Source organism: Leuresthes tenuis, unplaced genomic scaffold, assembly GCF_036924035.1.
Source record: "Leuresthes tenuis unplaced genomic scaffold, fLeuTen1.0.hap1 SCAF_15, whole genome shotgun sequence".
Lineage (NCBI taxonomy): Eukaryota > Metazoa > Chordata > Actinopteri > Atheriniformes > Atherinopsidae > Leuresthes > Leuresthes tenuis.
In genome coordinates, this window is record NW_027325369.1 from 25,002 (window position 1) to 41,648 (window position 16,647).

Below are 16,647 nucleotides of genomic sequence, written 5' to 3' on the forward strand. Positions count from 1 at the left end.
TGGTAAGTAAGCAGCCGCCCATGTTCCGACTATAGGACAGCACTGTGGGGCCGGTGACTCAGGGCATCAGAGTCTTAAATGTTGCCCAGTCTTCTATGAGGACTAGCCTCAAAGCACAACAGAACACTTTGCACCACACACGTGGTTACTCCAGTAACCAGAGGCCAAATCAAACTTCCAATTGGATTCCTTCAAATTGCCACCTTCACAGGTTTACATCCGTTGACTTACTTAGAAGTCAATCCGTGGATGCAACGGGACCTAGACACCAGACCTCAAACCGAGTAAACAGACTTTAAATGAGCCTCGAGCAGCTTTAGAACCTCACTCACCCAAGTTTTAACAACAAGCAACCCTCGATCCTAGAAGGAAAACTCAGTAGAACCCCGGGACTATCCCGCCTGCTTTGAACCAACCAACAAGAGACCAATCCACCTCTTCAAACTACAAGTAACAAACCAAGGAGGACGGGACAAAGACAACCCTTTGTCCAGTGATAACAAAACGGCCATTTTGTAACAAAGCCGCCATTTTGAATCCCGGAGACGCACCATTGCGGACACAAACTTCAACAAAGGCAACCCTTTGTTCACCATAAATCAGAAACCCAATAAAATAAAAACCGAAACCAGGGCAAGTTAAAAGATAAAACTTTATCACCCAATCACCAAAACATTGGACACTGGACTAAACCCTGGAATTGATCAACCAGGGGGCCCCCACAAGGGAGAACGTATGGTGATAAACAGCTGAAACGTTCGCTGATCTTGTGGTACACCACTGATGAATTAGTCCTGAAATTGTACAAAAAGAAAATAGCCTAGCTTCCTGATAGTGTGGAAATACAACAGGCATCCCCACACTAACAGCGTTAAAAACACTCAAACCACAGGAAACAAAATAGAAAGCAAAACCAGACAGGGTCAGATCGAATTCCAAAGATAGTTAGAACAAAGAAACAACAATTGAGCCAAACGACGTAGCTATATGGGTTACAACACGGATCCGGAACTGAAACCAGAACACCACCAACAGAAGTCGGAATCAGTCTCAACACCTATGAGCACAATGGAAACAAAATGCAGAACTGGGACCTGCACCCAACCAAACCACACATAATTTGTGGAGACTCAAATCTGAAGAGGTTACCAACAATCCGGAACAGTGAAATCCGGATTGACAGCTACCCTGGCGGAAATCTGACCAGCAAATATTAATTTTATTATTTTTTCTATTTTATAGTTTACCACCTACCCACCATCTTTATGCCCTCCCCTCCCATTTACCTGTACCTTAAAGGTCACAGGACGCTAGCCCTAACCATAAGTCCTTCCCCTGGCCACGCCACGGGAAAATTAATTTTCATAAGCCTAACAATTTTGGCTAAAACTAACAGTCTCCGGCTATCTGACCACCTGATTCCTTGGTCTCAGGCCTTTCCCGGTCATTTATCCTTACCCTAAGGTCACAGGACGCTAGCCCTAACCATAAGTCCTTCCCCTGGCCACGCCACGGGAAAATTAATTTTCATAACAATTTTGGCTAAAACTAACGGTCTCCGGCTATCTGACCACCTGATTCCTTTGTCTCAGGCCTTTCCCGGTCATTTATCCTTACCCTAAAGGTCACAGGACGCTAGCCCTAACCCTAAGTCCTTCCCCTGGCCACGCCACGGGAAAATTAATTTTCATAACAATTTTGGCTAAAACTAACGGTCTCCGGCTATCTGACCACCTGATTCCTTTGTCTCAGGCCTTTCCCGGTCATTTATCCTTACCCTAAAGGTCACAGGACGCTAGCCCTAACCCTAAGTCCTTCCCCTGGCCACGCCACGGGAAAATTAATTTTCATAACAATTTTGGCTAAAACTAACGGTCTCCGGCTATCTGACCACCTGATTCCTTTGTCTCAGGCCTTTCCCGGTCATTTATCCTTACCCTAAAGGTCACAGGACGCTAGCCCTAACCCTAAGTCCTCCCCATCCTCTCTCTCTCTCTCTCTCTCCCTCGCCCCCCCCCCCCCCACATACACAAACCAAAGGCCTCGAGCCTACTGCATACAGTACACACTCAAACACTTGCACCACTCACCTCAAGGGAAATTCAATTTCCTATCGCACCCGCAGCACACCACAATCCAAAAACATAACCCTCTCTCTCTCTCTGTCTCTCTTTCCCAAACCCCCCCCCCACACATACACAAACCAAAGGCCTCGAGCCTACTGCATACAGTACACACTCAAACACTTGCACCACTCACCTCAAGGGAAATTCAACTTCCTACCGCACCCGCAGCACACCACAATCCAAAAACATAACCCTCTCTCTCTCTCTCTCTCTCTCTCTCTCTTTCTCACCCCCCCCCCCTTCCACATACACAAACCAAAGGCCTCGAGCCTACTGCATACAGTACACACTCAAACACTTGCACCACTCACCTCAAGGGAAATTCAATTTCCCATCGCACCCGCAGCACACCACAATCCAAAAACATAACCCATTCTCTCTCTCTCTCTCTACTCCTCCCCCCCCCCCATCCTAGCAGCACATAACACACACCATAAGGACCCTGAGTCTATCGCACCCACATTGCTACACAACTCAAATTGCACGGAGTTTCCCAGGGTCTCCTGAGTTACTCCAAGACCATGGCACTACACGCAGCAGCTCCCAGCGAGATCACGAGTTGAGCGTGCACCCCCTTGGTTTCTACACCAAACTCCATGGTAACCAGCTGGTTGCGTAGGAGGGAGACCACTGAGTAAAAACTCTTGAGCCTACCCTAACCCTAACCCTAACCCTTACCCTAAAGGTCACAGGACGCTAGCCCTAACCATAAGTCCTTCCCCTGGCCACGCCACGGGAAAAATAATTTTCATAAGCCTAACAATTTTGGCTAAAACTAACGGTCTCCGGCTATCTGACCACCTGATTCCTTGGTCTCAGGCCTTTCCCGGTCATTTATCCTTACCCTAAGGTCACAGGACGCTAGCCCTAACCCTAAGTCCTCCCCATCCTCTCTCTCTCTCTCTCTATCTCTCCCTCGCCCCCCCCCCTCCACATACACAAACCAAAGGCCTCGAGCCTACTGCATACAGTACACACTCAAACACTTGCACCACTCACCTCAAGGGAAATTCAATTTCCTATCGCACCCGCAGCACACCACAATCCAAAAACATAACCCAACCTCTCTTTCTCCCCACCCCCCCCCCCCCCCCCCCATCCTAGCAGCACATAACACACACCATAAGGACCCTGAGTCTATCACACCCACATTGCTACACAACTCAAATTGCACGGAGTTTCCCAGGGTCTCCTGAGTTACTCCAAGACCATGGCACTACACGCAGCAGCTCCCAGCGAGATCACGAGTTGAGCGTGCACCCCCTTGGTTTCTACACCAAACTCCATGGTAACCAGCTGGTTGCGTAGGAGGGAGACCACTGAGTAAAAACTCTTGAGCCTACCCTAACCCTAACCCTAACCCTTACCCTAAAGGTCACAGGACGCTAGCCCTAACCATAAGTCCTTCCCCTGGCCACGCCACGGGAAAATTAATTTTCATAAGCCTAACAATTTTGGCTAAAACTAACGGTCTCCGGCTATCTGACCACCTGATTCCTTGGTCTCAGGCCTTTCCCGGTCATTTATCCTTACCCTAAAGGTCACAGGACGCTAGCCCTAACCATAAGTCCTTCCCCTGGCCACGCCACGGGAAAATGAATTTTCATAAGCCTAACAATTTTGGCTAAAACTAACGGTCTCCGGCTATCTGACCACCTGATTCCTTTGTCTCAGGCCTTTCCCGGTCATTTATCCTTACCCTAAAGGTCACAGGACGCTAGCCCTAACCATAAGTCCTTCCCCTGGCCACGCCACGGGAAAATTAATTTTCATAAGCCTAACAATTTCGGCTAAAACTAACGGTCTCCGGCTATCTGACCACCTGATTCCTTGGTCTCAGGCCTTTCCCGGTCATTTATCCTTACCCTAAGTCCTCCCCATCCTCTCTCTCGCTCTCGCTCCCCCCCCCCCCCCCTCTCCACATACACAAACCAAAGGCCTCGAGCCTACTACATACAATACATACTCAAAACACTTGCACCACCCACCTCAAGGGAAATCCAATTTCCTATCGCACCCGCAGCACACCACAATCCAAAAACATAACCCAACCTCCCTCTTTCTCTCTCTCTCTCTCTACTTCTCTCCCCCCCCCCCCCCCCCCTCTCCACATACACAAACCAAAGGCCTCGAGCCTACTGCATACAGTACACACCCAAACACCTGCACCACTCACCTCAAGGGAAATTCCATTTCCTATCGCACCCGCAGCACACCACAATCCAAAAACATAACCCAACCTCTCTTTCTCTCCCCCCCCCCCCCCCCCCCCCCCCCCCCCATCCTAGCAGCACATAACACACACCATAAGGACCCTGAGTCTATCGCACCCACATTGCTACACAACTCAAATTGCACGGAGTTTCCCAGGGTCTCCTGAGTTACTCCAAGACCATGTCACTACACGCAGCAGCTCCCAGCGTGATCACGAGTTGAGTGTGCACCCCCTTGGTTTCTACACCAAACTCCATGGTAACCAGCTGGTTGCGTAGGAGGGAGACCACTGAGTAAAAACTCTTGAGCCTAACCCCTACTAATGCCTAACCCTATAACCCCTAACCCTAACCCTGGACGATTTGGAACCCTAATGGCTCTTTTGCTCTCTTTTCTCTCTCTCACATACACCGATTGGCTATGGGACACACCCCGGGACCTGATCAATCTCGGCGGGGCCTTCCTTGGGTGAGGGTGTCTAGTGATAATGGCCGAAACGCCCTGTGATCCCAATGGCCACTACTGACGATGTGTACCCCCAAAATCACAGTTCTCATTTCACTCACCTCTGTTACAGGTCCACATAATATCACGTTTATATTTCACACATTCACTCTATCTCCTCTCCTCCTTTTCACTTCCCTCCTGTCTTGGAGGGAGTGGAGGTGGCAGAGTGTACAGCCTGGTAAGGCGGGGGAGTGGGATACAGTCCGGTCCGACACCCTCTCCCTGACTCTGTCTCCTCCGGTTCCTGTTTCACATGTGGATTGATGTGCATGTATGACTGTGTACATGGGCATTAATGCATATGTTCTTTCACCTTATTGGAGATGTCATGGTACTGGTCATTATAAGGCGACGAGGGCTGCGGATGACGTGCGACGGCCAGTGCCTTACCTTTGGCTCCCCATTTCAACTGGCTTGTCGTTGGATGAGTCAGGGGGGGTCATCGTGATAGAGTCTCTCACCTAACCTTGCCAGAGCCTCGGAAGAACGGGCTCTCAAACACTCCAGGTATAATGCCATACCAGCATCTCCAGTTCTCCTTTTACATTTGCTTCGTTACTGTGGATTATTACATGTTTCTACAGATGGAACACAGCTGTGTGGATTCTTTAGGGCATGAGGTTGGAGGAGAAATTACATGAAACGGACAAGAGGTTCAATTCCTACTTTTTGTAATCAACTTTCTGATGGCCTGTGCTGTGTAACACACAGCTGACAGAGTGCCACTTTTTAGTCTGGCTCCTGGCCACAGTTGGTATTGCTCGTGTTCCATGTGCTATTTCTGGTTTCTACGGATTGAACACTGCTGTGTGGATTCTTTAGGGCATGAGGTTGGAGGAGAAATTACATGAAACGGATAAGAGGTTCAATTCCTACTTTTTGTAATCAACTTTCTGATGGCCTGTGCTGTGTAACACAGCCGACAGAGTGCCTCTGGCTCCATCTCCTGGCCACAGTTGGAATTGCTCAAGTTCCAGTCGAGAGTGATGCAGAGAGGAGGGGCTGCGCAGCCCTGCTCTATTACCTGGTGTCAGTCAGTCTGCATCATTTTTTGCGCTTGTTAACGCCGATGTGCGGACTTTTCCACTTCTCCTGGACTTTCTTTCTTCGGGACGACTTCGTGGAGGCTATTTCTGTGGACGAAGGAACTTCTCAGCTGTGGCTGGACTTTCTATGGTATGTTTTCACCCGGTTTTAGACTTCGTCATGGAACTCTTTGAGAGCCGTCTTTTAACAAGTGGGGCTCATTAAGTACACTGTTGTTTGCATAATGGCGTCGCGGCTTCTCCGCTCCCAGCTGACCTGCAGTTAAAGAGCGCAGTTTAAATGCCCATCTTCCGTTGTGCGTCGGACTTCGGTCTTAATTGCGGCCAACTTTGGAAAAGATAAACTGTTTAGCAAAGTTACTTCTCAGGACTACTTCAGCAAAACCTGTTCATAAGTTAATTAAACGGAATGCTTATAATTGCCTCACAGGACCTGTTGTGTGTCCAGCCTGCAACGGAGTCGGGTCGGTTTTCATTTCCTGAGATTCACGTGAGTCATTTTAAATTAAAAGGAATTATTATCCATGCTTTTAAGTCTCTTTGTCCTCAATTTGGGGTTATATATGTCTATGTAGGCATATATTTAATCGTACATATTATGCAATTAAAAGTAACTTAATATGGATAAATTTAGGACTATGGAAAGGTCATTTAATTTGGATTAGTTATATACACATATATATCAACATTTACAATTTCCTGTCAGTTAACCATTTTAGAATACTTACTCTAAATGCAGTAATAACCAGTTCATTACATAACTTACGGCCTAATTTTGGATAAACTTCACAAGGACTACACTGAACTGGCTTAATTTATGTGAATTTTATACTGTATTAGTGGATGTGAGTATTTGACTCTGGATTAATGCCTGAACCTAAGGCTTAGCTTTTTATTTCATTATTCCTTCCTGAATATGTCCTTTACCTGTGTGGACTCAGGATTAATGCCTAAACCTAAGGCTTGGCTTTTATGTGCAAGTCCTTTTAATATAACCCCTGCCCTGCATTCAGCCCTAACCCTAAAGGACTCTGGACTAATGCCTAAACCTAAGGCTTGGCTTTTATGTGCAAGCCCTTTTAATATAACCCCTGCCCTGCATTCAGCCCTAACCCTAAAGGACTCTGGACTAATGCCTAACCCTAAAACCCCTAACCCTAACCCTGGACGATTTGGAACCCTAATGGCTCTTTTGCTCTCTTTTCCTCTCACATACACCGATTGGCTATGGGACACACCCCGGGACCTGATCAATCTCGGCGGGGCCTTCCTTGGGTGAGGGTGTCTAGTGATAATGGCCGAAACGCCCTGTGATCCCAAGGTCCACTACTGACGATGTGTACCCCCAAAATCACAGTTCTCATTTCACTCACCTCTGTTACAGGTCCACATAATATCACGTTTATATTTCACACATTCACTCTATCTCCTCTCCTCCTTTTCACTTCCCTCCTGTCTTGGAGGGAGTGGAGGTGGCAGAGTGTACAGCCTGGTAAGGCGGGGGAGTGGGATACAGTCCGGTCCGACACCCTCTCCCTGACTCTGTCTCCTCCGGTTCCTGTTTCACATGTGGATTGATGTGCATGTATGACTGTGTACATGGGCATTAATGCATATGTTCTTTCACCTTATGCTATGGGTCTCTTACCTAATTGGAGATGTCATGGTACTGGTCATTATAAGGCGACGAGGGCTGCGGATGACGTGCGACGGCCAGTGCCTTCCCTTTGGCTCCCCATTTCAACTGGCTTGTCGTTGGATGAGTCAGGGGGGGTCATCGTGATAGAGTCTCTCACCTAACCTTGCCAGAGCCTCGGAAGAACGGGCTCTCAAACACTCCAGGTATAATGCCATACCAGCATCTCCAGTTCTCCTTTTACACTTGCTTCGGTACTGTGGATTATTACATGTTTCTACAGATGGAACACAGCTGTGTGGATTCTTTAGGGCACGAGGTTGGAGGAGAAATGACATGAAACAGACAAGAGGTTCAATTCCTACTTTTTGTAATCAACTTTCTAATGGCCTGTGCTGTGTAACACACAGCTGACAGAGTGCCACTTTTTAGTCTGGCTCCATCTCCTGGCCACAGTTGGAATTGCTCATGTTCCATGTGCTATTTCAGGTTTCCACGGATTGAACACTGCTGTGTGGATTCTTTAGGGCATGAGGTTGGAGGAGAAATTACATGAAACGGAAAAGAGGTTCAATTCCTACTTTTTGTAATCAACTTTCTGATGGCCTGTGCTGTGTAACACAGCCGACAGAGTGCCTCTTGCTCCATCTCCTGGCCACAGTTGGAATTGCTCAAGTTCCAGTCGAGAGTGATGCAGAGAGGAGGGGCTGCGCAGCCCTGCTCTATTACCTGGTGTCAGTCAGTCTGCATCATTATTTGCGCTTGTTAACGCCGATGTGCGGACTTTTCCACTTCTCCTGGATTTTCTTTCTTCGGGACGACTTCGTGGAGGCTATTTCTGTGGACGAAGGAACTTTTCAGTTGTGGCTGGACTTTCTATGGTATAATTTCGACCAGTTTTCAACTTCGTCATTGAACTGTTGGAGAGCCGTCTTTTAACGAGTGGGGCTCATTAAGTACACTGTTGTTTGCATAATGGCGTCGCGGCTTCTCCGCTCCCAGCTGACCTGTAGTTAAAGAGCGCAGTTTAAATGCCCATTTTCTGTTGTGCGTCGGACTTCGGTCTTTATTGCGGCCAATTTTGGAACAGATAATGGTTTTGCAAAGTTACTTCTCAGGTCTACTTCAGGAAAACCTGTTAATAAGTTAATTAAACGGAATACTCATAATTGCCTCACAGGACCTGTTGTGTGTCCAGCCCGCAACGGAGACGGGTCAGTTTTCATTTCCTGAGATTCACGTGAGTCATTTTAAATTAAAAGGAATTATTATCAATGCCTTTAAGTCTCTTTGTCCTCAATTTGGGGTTATATATGTCTATGTATGCATATATTTAATCGTACATATTATGCAATTAAAAGTAACTTAATATGGATAAATTTAGGACTATGGAAAGGTCATTTAATTTGAATTAGTTATATACACACTCATTCGCTCATTGGCTACGGTAGTCTTTTCAAATGACGACTGTATCTGTCCCATCGAAATTCCTCGTTAGTATAATGGTCAGTTTCTCCGCCTGTCACACGGAAGATTGGGGATCGATTCCCAGACGGGGAGAGCTAGGACTTTTATCACATGCCTCCCACCAAGTATAATCTAATTCACCCACCATCAGCCAAGTTCCCTCTCGCAAACAGTCACCTCCCTTACAAATCACTCAAGACCAGCAGCTCTTACACCAGCCTTCAATACATGCTGTCATCTCATATTCAACTATCTTACACTTGTTTGCTTTTATCAAAGCACTTTGGAAGGCATTTCACTTGGCGCCAAATGTATTGCCACCACGAGAAGCCTGGCCTGCAGGGACTATCTTCCCCCTAACCTCTCCTTCATACCACTCTTCCATAAAGCTCACTTCCAAGTACCTTGTCCAACAACAGAAGACCTGTTGTTTCATTCTTGTCTTGTCCAAAGCCAACAAGGACTTCCCCCTAACCTCTCCTTCATACCACTCTTCCATAAAGCTCACTTCCAAGTACTTTGTCCAACAACAGAAAACCTGTGGTTTCATTCTTGTCTTGTCCAAAGCCAAGAAGGACTTTGCATACCAGGGACGATCTGTCGAGGTCTTTTGTCACGACCAGTGTTTTGTTTTCAGACGATTTTTCCACAAAAATGACTGAAAAACAGGAGGTTTTACGGTGGTGTTGAGTACATGCCAAAATGTTAATATGTAACAATAACTTGAGTTGTGGACAAAGGATTCTCATGCACCAAGCCCCTTCCCTGCGATTCAGAGCGGTCATAAGACTTCAGAGTAACATGACGGCACAAAGAATGTTGCTGTAAACTAGATGATATAGCGCTAGCCAAGCAAGGAGTGAAGTTTGGTTGCCTTGCCAGTGAAAACCATTCTCTCAGAGAAGGTTGTTTTGTCAGAAGTGGGATTTGAACCCACGCCTCCAGGGGAGACTGCGACCTGAACGCAGCGCCTTAGACCGCTCGGCCATCCTGACCGCAAAAAAAAGACTTGCACTTATTGTCGGCGGGCCCAGGGATCATTGGAGTGAATATGTGGGTCTACGTGGTGTTCATGGGTCTTGGCTGTTGTTTAAGTTGTTTACTAACCACAATAATGTCACGTGTACATAAAATCATTTGAAAAATTAAACAGGGGGAAAAAGAGAGCAAAGTGAGGAAAGGTGTGACAGATGAGGTCCCCCAGCAGTCTAAGCCTATAGCAGCTTGGGCAACATGGGATGTTTCAGGATTACCTGAGCCATCCCTAACTATAAGCTTTATCAAAAAGCATTTGGAAGCAAGAACTCTTCAGATGTAAAACGGCCGCAATAATCTTTAAACTAGACGATACAGTGCCAGTTTAGCAATACAACGTAGCATAGCCAAGCGAGGAGTGAACTTGGGTTGCCTTGCCAGTGAAAATCATTCTGTTGGAGAAGTTTGCAATGTCAGAAGTGGAATTTGAACCCCGCCTCCAAGGGAAACTGCGGTCTTAACGCAGCACTTTAAAGGCCAAGCGTCGTTGCCGTGATGGCTCGAGCGAGCGGTGTTGATGACTTCACGCTGTCGTTCCGACCATATATTGTGGCTGGAGTCGATGCGCCAGTCGTTGCAGTCTTTTCAGTCACAGAGGTGTCGCTGCTACGGGAAGGTTACCGCTAACGACTCCACAACGAGGAAAATGGAGAAGAAAACAAGAGCAGGAAGAGTAGCACTGTCATCAATGATCAGCATTCTCACCTCTGCTTACATAATAGCTGATGAGCCTCCAGAATTTGAAATTTCAAGAGGCATGATGATGCCCATCTCACCTCCAAATTCCTAAGCATTCTCACCCATGACTTACATAATAGCTGATCAGCCTCCAGAAGTTGAAATTTCAATAGGCATGATGATGCCCATCTCACCTCCAAATTCCTGAGCATTCTCACCCATTACTTACATAATAGCTGAGACTGCAGAAGTTGAAATTTCAATAGGTGTGTTATCACCATTATAGTCTGATGTGGTACTTAGAATACTGTTTTGATATTCTCACCCATCTTAGGCCTAAATGTGAATAGCCCCCCTTCAAATAGCCTGATATGAATCCAGTCTGCTTCGGTCAAAAGCCCTGTCCTGTTGTCCTATGATACAGTACCGGGGGTTTGAAAAATCTGCATAAGGGTCCAAAGTAGAATCTATTTACAACTTATCAACACTGCAAAGGGGAAAAAAAAAGTCTAGCTTCTTCTGGAGCAAACATTCTACTTTTTATTGTTTTGATGATGCGGAGTGTCCTACATCTACCACAAGGCAGAATTTCTGGGTGTTGCCACCAAGATTCAAGCGTTTATTGTCATATATACAGTGCATGTTAGAAACACATTCCTGTACAATGAGATTCTTGTTGAGCCCTTTTCACCACTTGCATGCTGAAGATCATGCCTAGTTTCTTCTCAATTGCTTTGCGTGATTCAAAACATTCCTTTAAAAGGCACCTCAAATGGGACACAAAACTCTTATTTCGCTCATTGGCTACGGTAGTCTTTTCAAATGACGACTGTATCTGTCCCATCGAAATTCATCGTTAGTATAATGGTCAGTATCTCCACCTGTCACGCGGAAGATCGGGGTTCGATTCCCCGACGGGGAGAGCTAGGACTTTTATCACATGCCTCCCACCAAGTATAATCTAATTCACCCACCATCAGCCAAGTTCCCTCTTGCAAACAGTCACCTCCCTTACAAATCACTCAAGACCAGCAGCTCTTACACCAGCCTTCAATACATGCTGTCATCTCATATTCAACTATCTTACACTTGTTTGCTTTTATCAAAGCACTTTGGAAGGCATTTCACTTGGCACCACATGTATTGCCACCACGAGAAGCCTGGCCTGCAGGGACCTCTATCTTCCCCCTAACCTCTCCTTCATAAGACTCTTCCATAAAGCTCACTTCCAAGTACCTTGTCCAACAACAGAAGACCTGTTGTTTCATTCTTGTCTTGTCCAAAGCCAACAAGGACTACCCCCTAACCTCTCCTTCATACCACTCTTCCATAAAGCTCACTTCTAAGTACTTTGTCCAACAACAGAAAACCTGTGGTTTCATTCTTGTCTTGTCCAAAGCCAAGAAGGACTTTGCATACCAGGGACGATCTGTCGAGGTCTTTTGTCACGACCAGTTTTTTGTTTTGAGACGATTTTTCCACAAAAATGACTGAAAAACAGGAGGTTTTACGGTGGTGTTGAGTACATGCCAAAATGTTAATATGTAACAATAACTTGAGTTGTGGACAAAGGATTCTCATGCACAAAGCCCCTTCCCTGCGATTCAGAGCGGTCATAAGACTTCAGAGTAACATGACGGCACAACGAATGTTGCTGTAAACTAGATGATATAGCGCTAGCCAAGCAAGGAGTGAAGTTGCGTTGCCTTTGCCAGTGAAAACCATTCTCTTGGAGAAGGTTGCTTTGTCAGAAGTGGGATTTGAACCCACGCCTCCAGGGGAGACTGCGACCTGAACGCAGCGCCTTAGACCGCTCGGCCATCCTGACCGCAAAAAAAAGACTTGCACTTATTGTCGGCGGGCCCAGGGATCATTCGAGTGAATATGTGGGTCTATGTGGTGTTCATGTGTCTTGGCTGTTGTTTAAGTTGTTTAATAACCACAATAATGTCACGTGTACATAAAATCATTTGAAAAATTAAACAGGGGGAAAAAGAGAGCAAAGTGAGGAAAGGTGTGACAGATGAGGTCCCCCAGCAGTCTAAGCCTATAGCAGCTTGGGCAACATGAGATGTTTCAGGATTACCTGAGCCATCCCTAACTATAAGCTTTATCAAAAAGCATTTGGAAGCAAGAACTCTTCAGATGTAAAATGGCCGCAATAATCTTTAAACTAGACGATACAGTGCTAGTTTAGCAATACAACGTAGCATAGCCAAGCAAGGAGTGAACTTGGGTTGCCTTGCCAGTAAAAATAATTCTGGTAGAGAAGTTTGCAATGTCAGAAGTGGAATTTGAACCCCGCCTCCAAGGGAAACTGCAGTCTTAACGCAGCACTTTAAAGGCCAAGCGTCGTTGCCGTGATGGCTCGAGCGAGCGTTGTTGATGACTTCACGCTGTCGTTCCGACCATATATTGTGGCTGGAGTCGATGCGCCAGTCGTTGCAGTCTTTTCAGTCACAGAGGTGTCGCTGCTACGGGAAGGTTACCGCTAACGACTCCACAACGAGGAAAATGGAGAAGAAAACAAGAGCAGGAAGAGTAGCACTGTCATCAATGATCAGCATTCTCACCTCTGCTTACATAATAGCTGATGAGCCTCCAGAATTTGAAATTTCAAGAGGCATGATGATGCCCATCTCACCTCCAAATTCCTGAGCATTCTCACCCATTACTTACATAATAGCTGAGACTGCAGAAGTTGAAATTTCAATAGGTGTGTTATCACCATTATAGTCTGATGTGGTACTTAGAATACTGTTTTGATATTCTCACCCATCTTAGGCCTAAATGTGAATAGCCCCCCTTCAAATAGCCTGATATGAATCCAGTTTGCTTCGGTCAAAAGCCCTGTCCTGTTGTCCTATGATACGGTACCGGGGGTTTGAAAAATCTGCATAAGTGTCCAAAGTAGAATCTATTTACAACTTATCAACACTGCAAAGGGAAAAAAAAAAGTCTAGCTTCTTCTGGAGCAAACATTCTACTTTTTATTGTTTTGATGATGCGGAGTGTCCTACATCTACCACAAGGCAGAATTTCTGGGTGTTGCCACCAAGATTCAAGATTCAAGCGTTTATTGTCATATATACAGTGCATGTTAGAAACACATTCCTGTACAATGAGATTCTTGTTGAGCCCTTTTCACCACTTGCATGCTGAAGATCATGCCTAGTTTCTTCTCAATTGCTTTGCGTGATTCAAAACATTCCTTTAAAAGGCACCTCAAATGGGACACAAAACTCTTATTTCGCTCATTGGCTACGGTAGTCTTTTCAAATGACGACTGTATCTGTCCCATCGAAATTCCTCGTTAGTATAATGGTCAGTATCTCCGCCTGTCACGCGGAAGATCGGGGTTCGATTCCCCGACGGGGAGAGCTAGGACATTTATCACATGCCTCCCACCAAGTATAATCTAATTCACCCACCATCAGCCAAGTTCCCTCTTGCAAACAGTCACCTCCCTTACAAATCACTCAAGACCAGCAGCTCTTACACCAGCCTTCAATACATGCTGTCATCTCATATTCAACTATCTTACACTTGTTTGCTTTTATCAAAGCACTTTGGAAGGCATTTCACTTGGCACCACATGTATTGCCACCACGAGAAGCCTGGCCTGCAGGGACCTCTATCTTCCCCCTAACCTCTCCTTCATAAGACTCTTCCATAAAGCTCACTTCCAAGTACCTTGTCCAACAACAGAAGACCTGTGGTTTCATTCTTGTCTTGTCCAAAGCCAACAAGGACTACCCCCTAACCTCTCCTTCATACCACTCTTCCATAAAGCTCACTTCCAAGTACTTTGTCCAACAACAGAAAACCTGTGGTTTCATTCTTGTCTTGTCCAAAGCCAAGAAGGACTTTGCATACCAGGGACGATCTGTCGAGGTCTTTTGTCACGACCAGTGTTTTGTTTTCAGACGATTTTTCCACAAAAATGACTGAAAAACAGGAGGTTTTACGGTGGTGTTGAGTACATGCCAAAATGTTAATATGTAACAATAACTTGAGTTGTGGACAAAGGATTCTCATGCACAAAGCCCCTTCCCTGCGATTCAGAGCGGTCATAAGACTTCAGAGTAACATGACGGCACAAAGAATGTTGCTGTAAACTAGATGTTATAGCGCTAGCCAAGCAAGGTGTGAAGTTGGGTTGCCTTTGAAAACCATTCTCTTGGAGAAGGTTGCTTTGTCAGAAGTGGGATTTGAACCCACGCCTCCAGGGGAGACTGCGACCTGAACGCAGTGCCTTAGACCGCTCGGCCATCCTGACCGCAAAAAAAAGACTTGCACTTATTGTCGGCGGGCCCAGGGATCATTGGAGTGAATATGTGGGTCTACGTGGTGTTCATGGGTCTTGGCTGTTGTTTAAGTTGTTTAATAACCACAATAATGTCACGTGTACATAAAATCATTTGAAAAATTAAACAGGGGGAAAAAGAGAGCAAAGTGAGGAAAGGTGTGACAGATGAGGTCCCCCAGCAGTCTAAGCCTATAGCAGCTTGTGCAACATGGGATGTTTCAGGATTACCTGAGCCATCCCTAACTATAAGCTTTATCAAAAAGCATTTGGAAGCAAGAACTCTTCAGATGTAAAATGGCCGCAATAATCTTTAAACTAGACGATACAGTGCCGGTTTAGCAATACAACGTAGCATAGCCAAGCAAGGAGTGAACTTGGGTTGCCTTGCCAGTAAAAATCATTCTGTTGGAGAAGTTTGCAATGTCAGAAGTGGAATTTGAACCCCGCCTCCAAGGGAAACTGCAGTCTTAACGCAGCACTTTAAAGGCCAAGCGTCGTTGCCGTGATGGCTCGAGCGAGCGTTGTTGATGACTTCACGCTGTCGTTCCGACCATATATTGTGGCTGGAGTCGATGCGCCAGTCGTTGCAGTCTTTTCAGTCACAGAGGTGTCGCTGCTACGGGAAGGTTACCGCTAACGACTCCACAACGAGGAAAATGGAGAAGAAAACAAGAGCAGGAAGAGTAGCACTGTCATCAATGATCAGCATTCTCACCTCTGCTTACATAATAGCTGATGAGCCTCCAGAATTTGAAATTTCAAGAGGCATGATGATGCCCATCTCACCTCCAAATTCCTAAGCATTCTCACCCATTACTTACATAATAGCTGATCAGCCTCCAGAAGTTGAAATTTCAATAGGCATGATGATGCCCATCTCACCTCCAAATTGCTGAGCATTCTCACCCATTACTTACATAATAGCTGAGACTGCAGAAGTTGAAATTTCAATAGGTGTGTTATCACCATTATAGTCTGATGTGGTACTTAGAATACTGTTTTGATATTCTCACCCATCTTAGGCCTAAATGTGAATAGCCCCCCTTCAAATAGCCTGATATGAATCCAGTTTGCTTTGGTCAAAAGCCCTGTCCTGTTGTCCTATGATACGGTACCGGGGGTTTGAAAAATCTGCATAAGTGTCCAAAGTAGAATCTATTTACAACTTATCAACACTGCAAAGGGAAAAAAAAAAGTCTAGCTTCTTCTGGAGCAAACATTCTACTTTTTATTGTTTTGATGATGCGTAGTGTCCTACATCTACCACAAGGCAGAATTTCTGGGTGTTGCCACCAAGATTCAAGATTCAAGCGTTTATTGTCATATATACAGTGCATGTTAGAAACACATTCCTGTACAATGAGATTCTTGTTGAGCCCTTTTCACCACTTGCATGCTGAAGATCATGCCTAGTTTCTTCTCAATTGCTTTGCGTGATTCAAAACATTCCTTTAAAAGGCACCTCAAATGGGACACAAAACTCTTATTTCGCTCATTGGCTACGGTAGTCTTTTCAAATGACGACTGTATCTGTCCCATCGAAATTCCTCGTTAGTATAATGGTCAGTATCTCCGCCTGTCACGCGGAAGATCGGGGTTCGATTCCCCGACGGGGAGAGCTAGGACTTT

At 45.8% G+C, this 16,647-nt stretch overlaps 5 non-coding genes across 5 annotated transcripts; 2 read left to right on the forward strand and 3 right to left on the reverse strand.

The window, feature by feature from the left end:
• Positions 1-9,908: 9,908 nt before the first annotated feature.
• trnal-cag (transfer RNA leucine (anticodon CAG)) lies at positions 9,909-9,991 on the reverse strand. The gene has a single exon. It is a non-coding gene; the product is annotated as a tRNA-Leu (tRNA).
• A 2,463-nt stretch (positions 9,992-12,454) lies between these two features.
• On the reverse strand, positions 12,455-12,537 carry trnal-cag (transfer RNA leucine (anticodon CAG)). Its single transcript has one exon. It is a non-coding gene; the product is annotated as a tRNA-Leu (tRNA).
• A 1,479-nt stretch (positions 12,538-14,016) lies between these two features.
• On the forward strand, positions 14,017-14,088 carry trnad-guc (transfer RNA aspartic acid (anticodon GUC)). The gene has a single exon. It is a non-coding gene; the product is annotated as a tRNA-Asp (tRNA).
• An 817-nt stretch (positions 14,089-14,905) lies between these two features.
• Positions 14,906-14,988, reverse strand: trnal-cag (transfer RNA leucine (anticodon CAG)). The gene has a single exon. It is a non-coding gene; the product is annotated as a tRNA-Leu (tRNA).
• Positions 14,989-16,563: 1,575 nt separating this feature from the next.
• Positions 16,564-16,635, forward strand: trnad-guc (transfer RNA aspartic acid (anticodon GUC)). Its single transcript has one exon. It is a non-coding gene; the product is annotated as a tRNA-Asp (tRNA).
• The last annotated feature ends 12 nt before the right edge of the window (positions 16,636-16,647 follow it).